The sequence below is a fragment of the Tupaia chinensis genome, unplaced genomic scaffold (assembly GCF_000334495.1).
Source record: "Tupaia chinensis unplaced genomic scaffold, TupChi_1.0 Scaffold146386_1, whole genome shotgun sequence".
Classification (NCBI taxonomy): Eukaryota; Metazoa; Chordata; class Mammalia; order Scandentia; family Tupaiidae; genus Tupaia; species Tupaia belangeri.
Genome location: NW_006206241.1, coordinates 84,100 through 98,330, shown reverse-complemented (window position 1 = coordinate 98,330; position 14,231 = coordinate 84,100).

Below are 14,231 nucleotides of genomic sequence, written 5' to 3'. Positions count from 1 at the left end.
CAGCAGATCACAGTCCCTTCTCCTTTCGCCCCTCAGGATTGTGGGCATGCACACGCACATGCCCAGTGTGATCTCCAAGCCACTGGGTCTGGAACTCGAACCACCAAGTCAGCCGTGAGGGTGCAGCACCCTAACCCACGCCACCGCGGCCCGGTGGGCACTTCGGGTTACTGTAGCTGGGCGAGGCGCATCTTCCCCGGGCTCTGTCTCCCGGCCTGCCAATCCCTCACACATGCATATGTCTCCCGTGGAAAGAAGAAGGCGATTCCCCTTGGGCATGCCTCACAGGGTGCTGCGTGTGGTGCCAGGATGGTCAGGGACGTCGGGCCAGGACTCCCAGGTGGTAACACGGACCTTCCTGACACACACGTTTCTCTGAGCACTGTTGGAGGACCCAGGAGGAGGGCCCTGGGGCCAGGGACAGGACACCAATCTGTGGTGGGCAGCCATGCCCCCCCAGGATAGCATGTTCTCCGTGAAAACCCTCCTGCTCCGACCTGGGGTGCGACTGGGGTGGCCGGGCATGGGTGCAGCTCTGTCCTGATTGTTGTCCTCGCAGAACACTAGGCCGGCAGTTGTGCAGGCTGGACCTCGTGAAGGTCGGTCCTCCCCACACCCCACCGCACCAGCGGGCCACGGCGATGACTCGGATTTCACTGGCCGCCGCTGGCACGTCCCCACCTGCCACCACGTGACAGGGCCGCGGCGATGGCTCCGAGGCCTGTATGCCAGGGCGGCGGCGATGGCTCGGAGCCCTGTACTTCACTGGCCGCTTGAATGTCCCCACCCACCACTGCGTGACCGGGCCGCGGTGATGGCTCGGAGCCCTGTACTTCACTGGCCGCTTGAATGTCCCCACCCACCACTGCGTGACCGGGCCGCGGTGATGGCTCGGAGCCCTGTACTTCACTGGCCGCTTGAATGTCCCCACCCACCACTGCGTGACCGGGCCACGGCGATGGCTCAGAGCCCTGTACCTCTGGGACGGGAGCTCAGGCTGCCTCCACCCAGTGCCAGCAGCATCCTCCCTCCTTCCTGTCTGTGCAAAGGTGCGTCCTGGGTCCAGGCAGCCGGGCACCCACGTCCTCCGATTCTGTCTCCCCTGGTGGTCAATTCCGTGTCCTTTGGGTAGTGAGCACTCCCCAGGGGCTGGCACCCAACCCGGCTGGATTTCGTGGCGTGGTAAACGTCCACCAAGCGGCAGCAGAGGCGGGCCACGTACAGGACGCAGGAGCTGTGTCAGAGAAGTCGTGAGCAGCCCCCAGGGAAGCAGGGGTGGTGAGCGCGAGCACAGCAGCTCTGCACGGGCATGTGGGGGGACACTCCTACAGGATGCCACCGAGGAGCCCTGGCTTGGCCCCTGCAGCCCCTTGGCGTCTGCCTTGGCCAAAGCCCCATGTCGCCTGTCCCCTGGGCCAAGCCTGGTGTTCGAGTGTCACGTGAGCCCACACAAGTCCCCACTTGAGCCGCATGGTGGAGGTCAAAAGGCCAGAGCAGGGCCAGCTCCTGGCCTGGGTGATGGCAGCCAGATCCCACACCCACACGGCCACAGAGGCCTGGGCCTAGCAGCTCGAGAAACACGCCAGGCACCTGTGCACGTGAGCCGCAGACCGAGTGAGGGGGCGGAGGGCTGTGGGGTGGCCACACCCCACTGAGGCACGCTCCTGCCTCCTTCAGCCTGTCCCTGTCTCTGTCTCTCTCTCTCTGGCGAGTGCACACACCCTTTGGCTCACACGAAAAGCCACAGTAGGTGTCGGTGATGCATGGTCCTGGGTCCTGCCTCCTTCTGTGACAACTGCTCCTCCTCGGCCGCAGGGACCGGGGCATCCCTGGGACAGACCCCACAGGCTGCCGTGGGGCCTTCTCTAGACCCCACCGTCTCACAAGGATGCGGACATCAGCAGCCGCCACGTTACTTCCATGGGTGCCCGGAGTGCCTGTGAATCAGCTTCGGCTGCTCCAGGACACACGTGCACTCCCCTGGGGCCCTCAGGCTGCAGAGCACACCTCTCCCCCCGGGCTTCACCCTCTCCTCCCTGCGGGAACCCGAACCCTGTGGTCACCGCTTCGAGAGGTCTAAGCAGTGAGCGAGGCCCTCAGCCGCAAGGGCGTAAGCCCCCCTCCTCTGCGTGGGTCCCTCCACTTTCCCTCCACTAGACGTGAGCTTCCCAGCCCCTCCGGCCCGTGGGGACTGGCTGACCCTGGAGGCCCTGGCTCCGTGTGTCCTGGTCCCCATTTTACTTGCCTTTCCCAGGGCCTTGCTACAGGCTGATGATGCAAACCTCATGCATGTTCACGTGCGAACCCTGACAGCACGTCCCCCTTGCAGGAGTCACGAGCACCACCAACCCTGGCAAAAGATCATGACGGGACTCTATGGGTTTTTGCTTGTGTGTGTGTGTGTATGAGTGTGTGTGAGTGTGTGTTTTCAGTTATTTGCTCTCAGGCACATGCAGCACTGGAGGGGGTGAAAAGTCACTCCTCAGGGCGAGGGTCACGCCGCAGACTTTGGACCTGCCGGCACCGGGTCCGGGGCTTAAACCTAAGCAGGCTATGCAGGGTCAGTGCCTACGCCAGGCACCACCTGTGGCCCCCAGCTCCGGTTTTCCTTCTTGATTGTCCTGCCACTTCCTCCTGCCTCCCGGGCCCACAGCGGCCACCGCCCTGCTCTCATCTCGACGCTGTCTGTGTCTTCTATGACTTTAGGGCAGGCGTGGTCATGCATGCAATCTGGCTTTGTCACTCAGCGCTGAGTGCTCCCTCCCTACTGCGCACGCCAGTCCATCGAGTACACGCACTGACACTCGTGCCCTCACTGACGGACGCCGGGGCGTTCCTGGCTGTGGTGGACCCCCGTGTTCAAACCCCTGTAAGGATTCATCTTTTCACCACTCCTGTAGGTCTGTGGGGACAGTGGATGCAGGTGGAGAGCGGGCACGTGTTTAAGTGTCGTAAACACCTCTGTGCGTGTACTTAACAGTACTGAGCTCGCCCTCAACCTGAGTAAGATGGTAAGTTTGCTGTGTGATTCTTTATCGCTTTCACGGGAGAGAGGCAGAGCCCCAAGCTGCCCACAGGGCCCATGCCATGACCCTCCCTGAGGCCTTCTGGGCAGCCGTGGTCATGCACACACACGTGCCCGGCGTGCACAGGCTGACCAGGAGCAGGAACTGACCCCCACCCGCCATGTGGCCACAGCCTGCAGGCAGTGTGTCCTGCTGTGCCAGGGTCTGGCTGTGCTGCCTGGGTTTTTGCCACAATTTACAAACTAGAGTGAAGAGGCTCAGCCACTGAGAGTGAGTGTCCCTCCTCCGGGACGGGCTATCGAGCCAGAGCACCTCTTCCTGGCATCCGTTACCGATACGGAGACATCTGAGCAGGTCTGCAAATGCTCTCATAAGAAATCTTGGCGGATCGATAGATGCTCTCCAATTTTTAAAAAAAATGCAGCAATTTCAGTGTTTCATCACGGCATGACCCAGCGTTTAAATCAGTAGCGGGTCTTCACTGTTTCATTAATAATTTTTTATGTCTTGTAAGATAAAAATGGAAGCATTTCATCTCTACCCTTAAGGAAAACTTACCAGGTTAATAGAAAACAAGAGAATCAAATTGAAAAGTTTAACGAAAGCACAGAACGTAAGCGCGTGACTGCCAGGTGTGAGGTGCCGTCCTGGGCTGCACCATGGCCAGCGAGGTGGGCGGTTCTCACGGCCCGCTCCGGGCTCCTCGCACGGCGTACTGCCTGCTGAGACTGCGTCCTCGTCCTTCCTGATGCGATGGCGTCAGCGAACGGAGTATGCTCCTCACCCTCAACAACACTTTGGAGCAGAAATGTCCAAGGATGCCGTTCTGACAGCCGCCATGAGCCGGCTCATTTTGGCAGGGCTGGTGCTACGCACGTGGAGACATGAGCTGCCGGCCAACATGAGGAGGGACAGGGAATTCATGCAAATGCGCGTGGAGCGTGTGCAGAAGGTAGAGACAACAAAACCACCTCTGCGCCCCCGCTCAGCCTGCATGGAACGCCGGCCAGGTTGCAGCCTACGGGTTCTTGACGTACTGTGATCAGAACCTGTGTACATTTTGTTTGAAAATGTTTTTATAGTTTTGCAATCAACCCTTTTCCATTAATGGGCTTAGAAAATAACACGATGTGATCTGAAATAAAAATCAAGAAATACAAAACTAAAAGACAATCGTAAAACAATTTTCTGAAGCCGTCTAAGATCTTCTGTTTTCACCCATGGTGAATGAGCGTTCCAGTCTCTCCATATCATCACCATCGCTTGACATAGAGGCCTTTCTGATGCAGCGTCTGACAGCCCTGCGGTGGGAACTCGCTGTGGGGCACTCCGTAGTAGCTAAAAATGTCGGTCATCGTATCGTGGGCTTATGCTCCTCTCACACATCTATGGTCAAGTGTCTCGACAGACTGTTTAAATGAGTTCTAGGTACAATACGTGTTCTGAGTACATGTTCTTTGTCACCAAGAGATCAGAAGATGTTTCTCCCAACCAGCGGCTGTCTTTTCATTGTCTTTTCAGTGCTTTTTTAAAAAGAAGGTTTTTTTAAAAGTTTTATGAAATCAAATTAATCAATTTTGCTTTTATAAAACAAGACTTTGATATCATATTTAGGAAAATTTTATCACTCTTGAGGTCACCAAAAATAAAATTCCTGTAGTTCCTTCTAAAAATTGTATAGCTTTAGGCTTTATAGTTAAGTCTTTAATCCATTTCTATAAAAATGTACGGATTGAAGTTCATTTTTTGCATGTAGATTTCCAATGATAACAGCACCATTGTTTTAAAATGTATCTTTTTTTCTGAATTGCCTTTGACCCCTGTTGAAAATCGGTTCTTGACGTGACTGTCTTTTCGGGGCTCTATCCCATCCATTGTTCCTTGTCAAGCTCCAGCCACCCCCACATCTCCAGAGTAATGGAACTTTCAAATCCTGGAATAAGCTGGTGCTGCCCGCCTAGTCCTTCACGTTCAGAGTTCGCTGTAGTGTGAAGTCCTTTGTATTTCAAATGAATTTTAGAGTAAGTTAGTCAAGCTCTACAAAATTAAAGATGTACGGTGATTAAACAAAAAAGTTTTAAATAAAAAAATATTAAAAGCCTGCTAGTTGGGAAGACATACTCCTTCACAATCATACTTGGGGATAAGTAACAGTGATAGTGAATCTTCGAACACATACAGACCTGGTGATTGAAACTCACGCTGGGAATACGTTCATGCGTGCCCCAAATCCTGAGACGAGGTGTGTGGCCACCCCCCACACACCAGGGGGGTGACTTCTCACTTTCCCTCTCTGTGTTAAAATGTATCTTTTTTTCTGAATTGCCTTTGACCCCTGTTGAAAATCGGTTCTTGACGTGACTGTCTTTTCGGGGCTCTATCCCATCCATTGTTCCTTGTCAAGCTCCAGCCACCCCCACATCTCCAGAGTAATGGAACTTTCAAATCCTGGAATAAGCTGGTGCTGCCCGCCTAGTCCTTCACGTTCAGAGTTCGCTGTAGTGTGAAGTCCTTTGTATTTCAAATGAATTTTAGAGTAAGTTAGTCAAGCTCTACAAAATTAAAGATGTACGGTGATTAAACAAAAAAGTTTTAAATAAAAAAATATTAAAAGCCTGCTAGTTGGGAAGACATACTCCTTCACAATCATACTTGGGGATAAGTAACAGTGATAGTGAATCTTCGAACACATACAGACCTGGTGATTGAAACTCACGCTGGGAATACGTTCATGCGTGCCCCAAATCCTGAGACGAGGTGTGTGGCCACCCCCCACACACCAGGGGGGTGACTTCTCACTTTCCCTCTCTGTGGTGAGCACACACATCCTATAGCAAAAAACCTAAAAACAAAGAAAAGGAAAAGAAATATTGCTATTTGTATTTTGACATTCGAAATACCTCTGTAATCCTCTAAACTCACAGGTTTTTATTGCTTTTTCATGACGTCCAAAGAATTTCTTACACAGATAATTATGTCATCTGATATACACAGCTTTACACTTCACTTCCAGCCTGGGTGCTTTTTATCTGTTTCTGTTTCCATCTTTGATTTGCTTAGACCAACCAGTACACTGTCGAAAAGAAATCGGGAATAGGATGTTCTTACCTTCTTATCGATGCTGGGAAAAACACTCAGTGTTTCACCATTAAACATACTGCATTTGTGTCTTCTTGCTTTTTATCTTTAGTAGTCGCAGAGACCCGTCATCAGCCTGGGAACATTCTTTCTAGTTTGCCGAGAGTTTTTATCAAAAAATTTATGTTAATTTTGTTTAAAAAAAATAAAAGTTGGTATATTGAAACAATTACATGTTTCCATTTGTAGTGTCAGTGAATTAATTAATCCTATCTATTGATTTTTAATGTTAAGCCAACCTTGAATTCCTAGAATAAACGCCACTGTGTGGGCTCTACATTCCTGTTCATAGATTGCTGGATTCAGTCTGCTCGAATTTTCATTTTTGCATCTACATTCTTGAGGTCATAGTCTATAGTTTCGTTTTTGTTTTTTGAGGGTTTTTTTTAAGAGGTTTTCTTATAGGGCGCATGCACCCGCCAGAGGCCATGTTTACTGATTTGAGACTTTATTTTCTTACACTGGAGTCTAATATTAAAAACGACCCTCTAAATATTGATTTTTGCTTCATACCATGAATTTTGAAATGTTTTGTTTTTACTTTCAGTGCAAATTACCTGAAATTCCTTTCTGATCTCTCCTTTAACCGCTGGCTATATAAAAATGTCTCTGCACTTTCTGTGTCTTTTGCCAGAGACCCAGGGCTGTGGGGGAGTGAGCGAGCACCTCATGAGGAAAGGTCGTGCCTCCATGCCTCCTCCGTTTCTCCTGCCTGTTGAGATTCGGGCGTGCATGCGCACTTACCTGGCCTGCTTCCAAGCCACAGTGTCTGGAATCAGCTCCAGGCGCCTGAACCACCAGGCCATGGGCTGGCCCTAATTTCTAAATACGTGGGGATTTTCAAGAGTTAATTCCGCTAGATATTTCTGATTTTTTGTGAAGAGAAGATACGTTGTATAACAAATGACTTTAAATTATTGGTACTTATTTTATAAGCAAGGTATGGTCTATGTTGGTGACTGTTCTGCGTGCAAGAGAAGAACGTGTATCCCGCTGCTACGGGGCATTGACCGTAAACGTAAGTTAGCAAATTAAAGGCCAGCATCTGTCTGCATTACTCTCAGTTATTGAGAGCCGAGGAAGCCTTCGACTGTATTTACGGATCTGTTTGTTATAGTTCTGTTAGCTTTTGCTTAGGTTGTTTTGAAGCAGTTATGACATGAAAACATCTTTAAAGAGATTCCACTGTTTGGATGACTCGCCCCTCCATCATATGAAGTATTCATAGTATCATGGTAGCGTCTGCGGGGTCTGTTCTCCCTGATTTGCCAGAGCCACGACAGCATCGTTAATACTTTACGTCGTCATCATGGTATGTGTTCCACATGCGTTAGCTTGTAATCTGTTTTTATATGTGTCTTGTCGGTAGCATGAACATGGGTCTTGCTTTTGAAAATCCAGTCAAATAGCCATTGCATTTTCGAGTAGTTAGACCAGCTCCATTTCACATCATTGGCCATGTCATTGGGTTTCTCTGTCACCTTGCTCGCTGGCTTGTCCCCCTGTTCTATCTCGTTTAAGCCAGCGAGCGCTCCCTGCCCTCTCCGCACGCCTCCCTGCGGGTTAACTGAATCACTGCGCCCGCTCTTCTCATCAGCTGTGGCTCCGATGTTGTTTTCGCCTTGCTGTTGCTTTTGTTTGGCCATCGGGCTTGTGAAGTACAGTCCCCTCATCTGATGGGATTTCAAGTGGGACCACAGCACCCAGCGTGGAGCATAAGGATTTGATGCCAGTACCTATCCAGCTCCCACCCCTGCACTGGCTCCGTGGCTCTCCTCCACTTCTCTCTTACGCATATGGTAAACCCACGCACACGGACGTTACTTTGGCTTAAATGACCAGTCACTCTTAAGAGATTTAAAGGAGAGGAAGAGACCTCGCGTAGCTCCCGGTGAAGTTACGGTCTCCGGCGCTCTTCGTTCTCTGGTGTAGACGCACGCCGTCCTCTGGCGTCATCTCTACTGCTTGAGGGACTGACTTTAACTTTCTGTTTGTTCTTTGCATTTCAAGAATGTTGGTGAATTTTCAACTTTCATATATGAAACTTTATTGAAATCTTGTTTTCGATAGATGGTTTTATGTAGTTAAAACTCTAAATTGAGCTTTTTCCTTTTCAAAAAAAAATTTTTTTTTTTTTGGAGAGGTTTTCACTATAGGGAGTGTGCGCTCGCCAGACAGACAGAGAGAGCCATAGAGACAGAAAGCGAGAAATCACCCCCAGGGGGGATGGTCACGCCACAATCCCTTCTCCTCCATTCTCCTCTCGGGATCTTGGGCACGCACGCACACGCGCCTGGCGTGAGTTTTAAACCACCGGTCCCAGGACGCGAACTGCGGTCAACTACGTGGGAGTCCAGCGACATAGCCATTACGCTAACTGCCGGTTCCCTCATTTTCAAAAAATTTTGAATGGATCATTTATTGACGTAATTGCCAGAGAGTATGTGCACTTGTCAGAGGGACTTTTTTCTATCGTAACAGATACATTTTGCTGTCTTCTCATTTTGTTTCCAATGATAAATTTGGTCTCTTTATACAAAATGTATTTTTGGCTGCTTTTAATGTTTTTGCTTTTAATATTTTCTCCTTATTACTGCTATTGAGTATTTTTGCTTCGAAGTGACTTTCTACAGTTGTCATGTTTCCTGAGATTGGGATCTACTGAGCATCTTACAATTCCAGCTTTATTGGGACCAGCAGATGGCATAATGGTTATGTCCTTGGACTTCCATGTAGTCGCCCTCACTTCCAGTCCCAGAACTGGTGGCTTAAAACTCACACCAGGCGCATATGCGTGCATGCCCAAAATTCCAAAGGAGAATGGAGGAGAAGGGATTATGGTGTGGCCATTGCCCCCAGGGGATAATTTCTTACATTCCATCTCTCTGTTTCTCCACGCACCCTATAGCAAAAAATCTCTCTCAAAATAAAAAAAAAGAAAAGAAAAGAAAAGAAATGCAGCTTTATTTTTTCTTGACCTTTAGAAAACTTGAGTGAACGATTTTCTGAAGTAATTTTTCTGCCCCCACTTTATCCTTTCTAGACTCCAGTTGCGTACATAGGAGGCTGCTTGAAACCGTTAGGGAAGCCACAGACTTTTCTACTGTCTGTTTTACTGTAGCGGTCCGAGTGCTGCCTTCAAGATCACTCATATTTTTGTCCGAAAATGCCCAGTGTGCTGTTGACCTCATCAGAGTACATTTTCCATCTTAGACGCTGTATTTCTCACGTCTAGAACATTTATTTTGGTCTTTTTTAATCATCCACATTTCTAATTGACTTTTTGAACAAATGGAATACAGTTATAACTACTTAATATCCTTGCCAGTTAATTCTAACTCTGTATCTATTCTATGTTGGTTTAAAATGACCGGTTTTTCCCCTCATTCTATATTACATTTTCTGCCTCGTTGCCTGCCTGGTAATTTATTTAAAACATTTCATCAGAGGCTGTCTGCACCTGCCAGAGAGAGACAGAGACAGGCAGGGAGTGGGAGAACTCTCTGCACAAGGAGTCATCGTGCCGGACCCCTTCTCCTGCAGCTCCCCTCTTTCTGAGGCTGTGAGCATGCACACCCACACAACTGGTGTGTTTCTCGAGCCACCAGGTCTTGGACTCAAACCACACGTGACCCACGTGAGATGCGGCTGTCTCAACCCCGTGTGTGAGCTAGCCCAGTTTTTTACTTCATCTTTATTTTCGAATGATATATTTACTGGATATAAGAAGCTAGGGTGACAGGTTTTGTGTTCGTTTTTGTTTTTCAGTCCTTAAATGCTGTTTTTCAATTAACTTCCAATTTGCATGTAAGGAGATTTCAAAGTGTATGGAAAATGGAGTTAAAGTCCTAATTTATTTTGGTGCCAAAAAAAAATTATCCATGCATAGTTTTTATAACGTTCTCCCGGAACTTCCCGAAGACTTTGGATGCTCTCTGATAAGCTGGCCGCGGGCCTCATCCTGGCTCTTTTCTGGGTAATGTGCTTTGTTTTCTGCAGTCGTTTAAACATTTTCACTCTGTCACTGTTACTGGTAACTTGGTTAGTACGTGCCCTGTTGGGTTTTTTTTTTCTTTGTATCCATTCTACCTGAACTACATTAAGATTCTTGGATCTGTGGGTTTGTAACTGTCATCAAGTTTGGAAATGTTTTTGTTTTGTTTGTTCGTATGTCTGCTAGAGGGTCCATGTGCTTGCCAGAGAGAGGCAGACACCGCCAAGGGAGAGGGTCACGCACCCCCCCAGGGGACGGCACACTGCAATCCCTGCTCCTCCGCCGCGCCCCCCTCCAGGATTCTGGGCACACACGCACACAGGCACAAACGCACACACGCCCACCATGTTTCTCAAGCCACCAGATCCAAGACTCAACCTGTGTAGCTGGCCTCGTGGAATCTGGCTGTCTTAACCACCAGAGCACGAAGCTAGCCCAGAAATTTTTCAGCCATTATTTTTTTCCAAGTTTTCCTTCTGTCCTCACTTTCGGGACCAATTGTGTGTGTGTTAGAGCACGCATCGCTCTGTTGTTCTGCGTACCAACTGATGCGCTGCTCAATCTTCTTTTTTCTTTTTCTTTTTCTTTTTTTTTCTGATTTGCTGGAGAGTATGTGTCCTTACCAAAGAGAGGAAGAGAGAGAAAGCATCTACGCCGTGGGGACGGTCCTGCCACATCTCTTCTCCTCTGCTTCTTTCCCATTTCGGGACTTTGGTCATGCATGCACGTGGGCCCAGTGAGTTTTCAAGCCGCCATGTGCAGGACTCAAACCGTGCAGGTAACCACGTAGGACCCGACTGCCTCACCACCACGCCACTGGCCAGCACTTCTCTCAGTGGTTCCATGTAGACCGTTTCTATCTTTTGGTTATTGTCCTTTTTAAACCCGAGAGCTTTCATCGTTTAAATACCTTCCACTTCTCATGACGTTCAAGTTCTCTGTAACTCACTGAAGATAGCACGCATGTGTGTAAGGGCTACGTTGCGTGGTTATCTCCCAGCTCCCTCACCCTGCCACCCCTCACTCCTGTCCCCGGTTTTATCATGGGTCTGCATCGCACCTCCTGCTCTCTGGAGGCCTGGCCACTTCTGACTAGGCCCGGGCAGGGTGGCCTTGCATTGCTGAGGGCATGGGTTTTCCTGTCCTTCTCTGAAGAACGTTGTGGTGGGACCAGCAGTTGGCGTAATGGCTATGTCACTGGACTCCCACGTAGTCGACCGCGGTTCGAGTCCTGGATCCGGTGGCTTAAACTCACGCCGGGCACATGCGTGTGAGTGCCCAAGATCCCGGGAAGAGAACGGATGAGCAGGGATTGTGGCGTGGCCATCCCCCCTGGGGGTGATATCTCACTTTCTATCTCTCTGTCTCTCTGTCTTTCCGGTGAGTGCACGTGCCCTATAGCAAAAACCTCTCCAAAATAGAAAAGAATGTTGTGGCCGGTTCTCCCAGGGATTTCCGTTCCCTGTCAGTGAGTGTGGGGAGGCCTCCTTTTATGCTCTCAAAGGGGAGTTCTAGGGCAGCCTGGCCCCGGGACGTTCCACACTCACTGCTGGTATGAGCCACTCCCGGCCTGCGGGCCGAGTGCTCTGCGCTCCTACGGAAACCGGAGCCGCGTGGCCGAGCAGCCCCCGAGCGGCTAGCGGCGCTCTCTGCCCACCCCATGGGGTGTCCCCACGTACATGCTGGTGTTAGCTCTCGGTGCAGTGCACGGGACCCAGGCGAGCTCCGGGGGTGCCGCTCTGCAGATCTCCCCTCTGGCCAGTCTGTCCCCGAGCCCCTCGGGCCGGCCTCGGCGAGGTCAGAGTCCCTGTTTCCGGCCACCTAGAACCTGCCTGCGGCCCAACACTCAGTGCTTGCTTCTCTCCTCACAGCGATCTCAGTATTGTTTTTGGGAAATACAACTTTTTATCCATTAAGTGAATAAAACAACGGGTAATACAGTGTTATTAGGTAGGCCTTTTTTTAATTTGCCAGAGGCCGTGTGTGTTCACCAGAGGGAGACAGAGAGAGTGAGATAGCGGCTCCCGTGGGGCGTGGCTGCACCACAGTCCCTTCGTCATGTCTTCGTCCCTTCGGGGTCCTGGGTGTACACTCATGCGTGCCTGGCCTGTTTTGAAGCTGCCAGGCCTGGGATTCGAACTGCAGTGGCCAGGAAGGATCCGGCTGCCTTAACCACTACACCACCGGAAAATCGTGCCCCGAGGGAACAGCGAAGGAAGCTGGGGGTAGGCTCCCGCTCTCCCTCCTCGCTCCAGGGCTGGTTAGAGGCAGCTCTACCCTCCCTGGGGAGTAGCCTGTCCGGGAGCTGGAATGGGAAGCCCCAGGCTGCCTCGCCCTCCGCGGGCACCGCCCTGGGCTCCCTCGCTCTGCAGCACGGCTGGTGGAGCTCTGTGCGGTGGATGTGCCGGGTGGTGACGGCGCTGCAGGGGCACGGTGCTCCAGGGAGACAGAGACACTGCACCCACGTCAGCGTCTCGTCCCTACACCTCCCGCAGCCTCTCCGGCCAGGTCCCAGTGAGCTCTCAGCCTGGACGGGGAGACCAGGGCCACACCAGTCTCCCGCGCAGCCGCCAGTATGTGGAGCCCTCAGGGCGGGCCCGCCTGCTTAGCCAGCACGATTTGAACCAGTTCTCTGCCCCGGGCTGCAGGTGTCAGCGGCCTCTCAGAGAAGTGCTGGCCCAGGAAGCGCCTACCCAGCCTGGGCTTTAACTTGAAAATGGTTTCTGAGAGAGCAGGTGCGAGGGAGAGGCTCCGCTCACTCGGTGAGGACAAGCTCATAATTTCAAAATACGGCCAAGCGTGACAGTGTGTTTATAGACAAAAGCTACCTGCAGATATTTTTATTAAAATTGAGAAGAACTTCCAAGAACGCCTGGCATTGCTCGCCGACATGTAGAAGGAAGAGCAGCGAGCCCTGCGACAGCTGCTGGGCGAGGCTTCAGCGCCTCTCCGCAGAGACTCTTCCGCAGAGACTCTTTTGTAGAGTTCGGCCGCTCGTTTCTCAGAAGGAAGCTCTAAATCATACGAGTAAATGGGCCCCGGCTCCAGGTTTTCAGGGGACAGCCGAGCCCCATGAAGAACAGGCGGGGACCTGATTGGGCCTCAGATCCAGTCAGGGAAACGGAGTCCGGAGAGTAACAAGCACAAGGTTTGCGGTAGAGGGGGCTGAGGGGCCCAGGCTGCCCCCGAGGTCAAGCCTCTTCAGAAGGAAGCTCTAAATCATACGAGTAAATGGGCCCCGGCTCCAGGTTTTCAGGGGACAGCCGAGCCCCATGAAGAACAGGCGGGGACCTGATTGGGCCTCAGATCCAGTCAGGGAAACGGAGTCCGGAGAGTAACAAGCACAAGGTTTGCGGTAGAGGGGGCTGAGGGGCCCAGGCTGCCCCCAAGGTCAAGCCTCTATCCCCAGAAGCCCTGAAAGCAGGCCCCTAGGCAGAGCAGGGCCCCAGAAGCCTGGCGGCCCCTCCTGGGCAGGGCTCAAGGCAGACCCCTGGGGCAGGACAGAGGCAAGGTGTGGAGGCCCCCTAGGAGCAGTGGGACCCACAGAGGAAGAGTGACAGAGTGAGGGGGTGCAGGGTGAGTCCTGGGCTCAGTTCAGAGTGACTCCTCGGGGTGGGGAGGGAGGTGAGGGTAGCAACTTGGGGTGTGGGCGTGTCCTAGTCTACAACCCAGCTCGAGGCAGACCCTCAGGGAGGCCAGGGTGGGATGGGCCACCACCGCCAGTCTGCCAAGGTCGGCCCCACCTAGGCCACGCCACGCCCTGACCCGGTCTGTCTCAGCTGTGTCCACAGGCCGGACTCCACTCGGCCCCTGCTGACACGGCTGGGGCGCCTCCCTTCTTCGCTTCCTTTTCCCGGTTTCAATTATTCTGTTGTCCTTTTTTAGACGGGAAAAAAAATAAAATAAAATAAAACATGCCCTCTGAATACGTCCCGCAGGCTGAGGGGCACCTGTCCTTAACCCAAGGTCTACCTGGCGCAGACGTGCTCGGTGCTCGGTGATCAGTAAAGGCGCTGCCAACAGGAAGGAGGCCGACAGGCAGGCCCCCCCCCGCCCCCCCCCCCCCCCCCCAA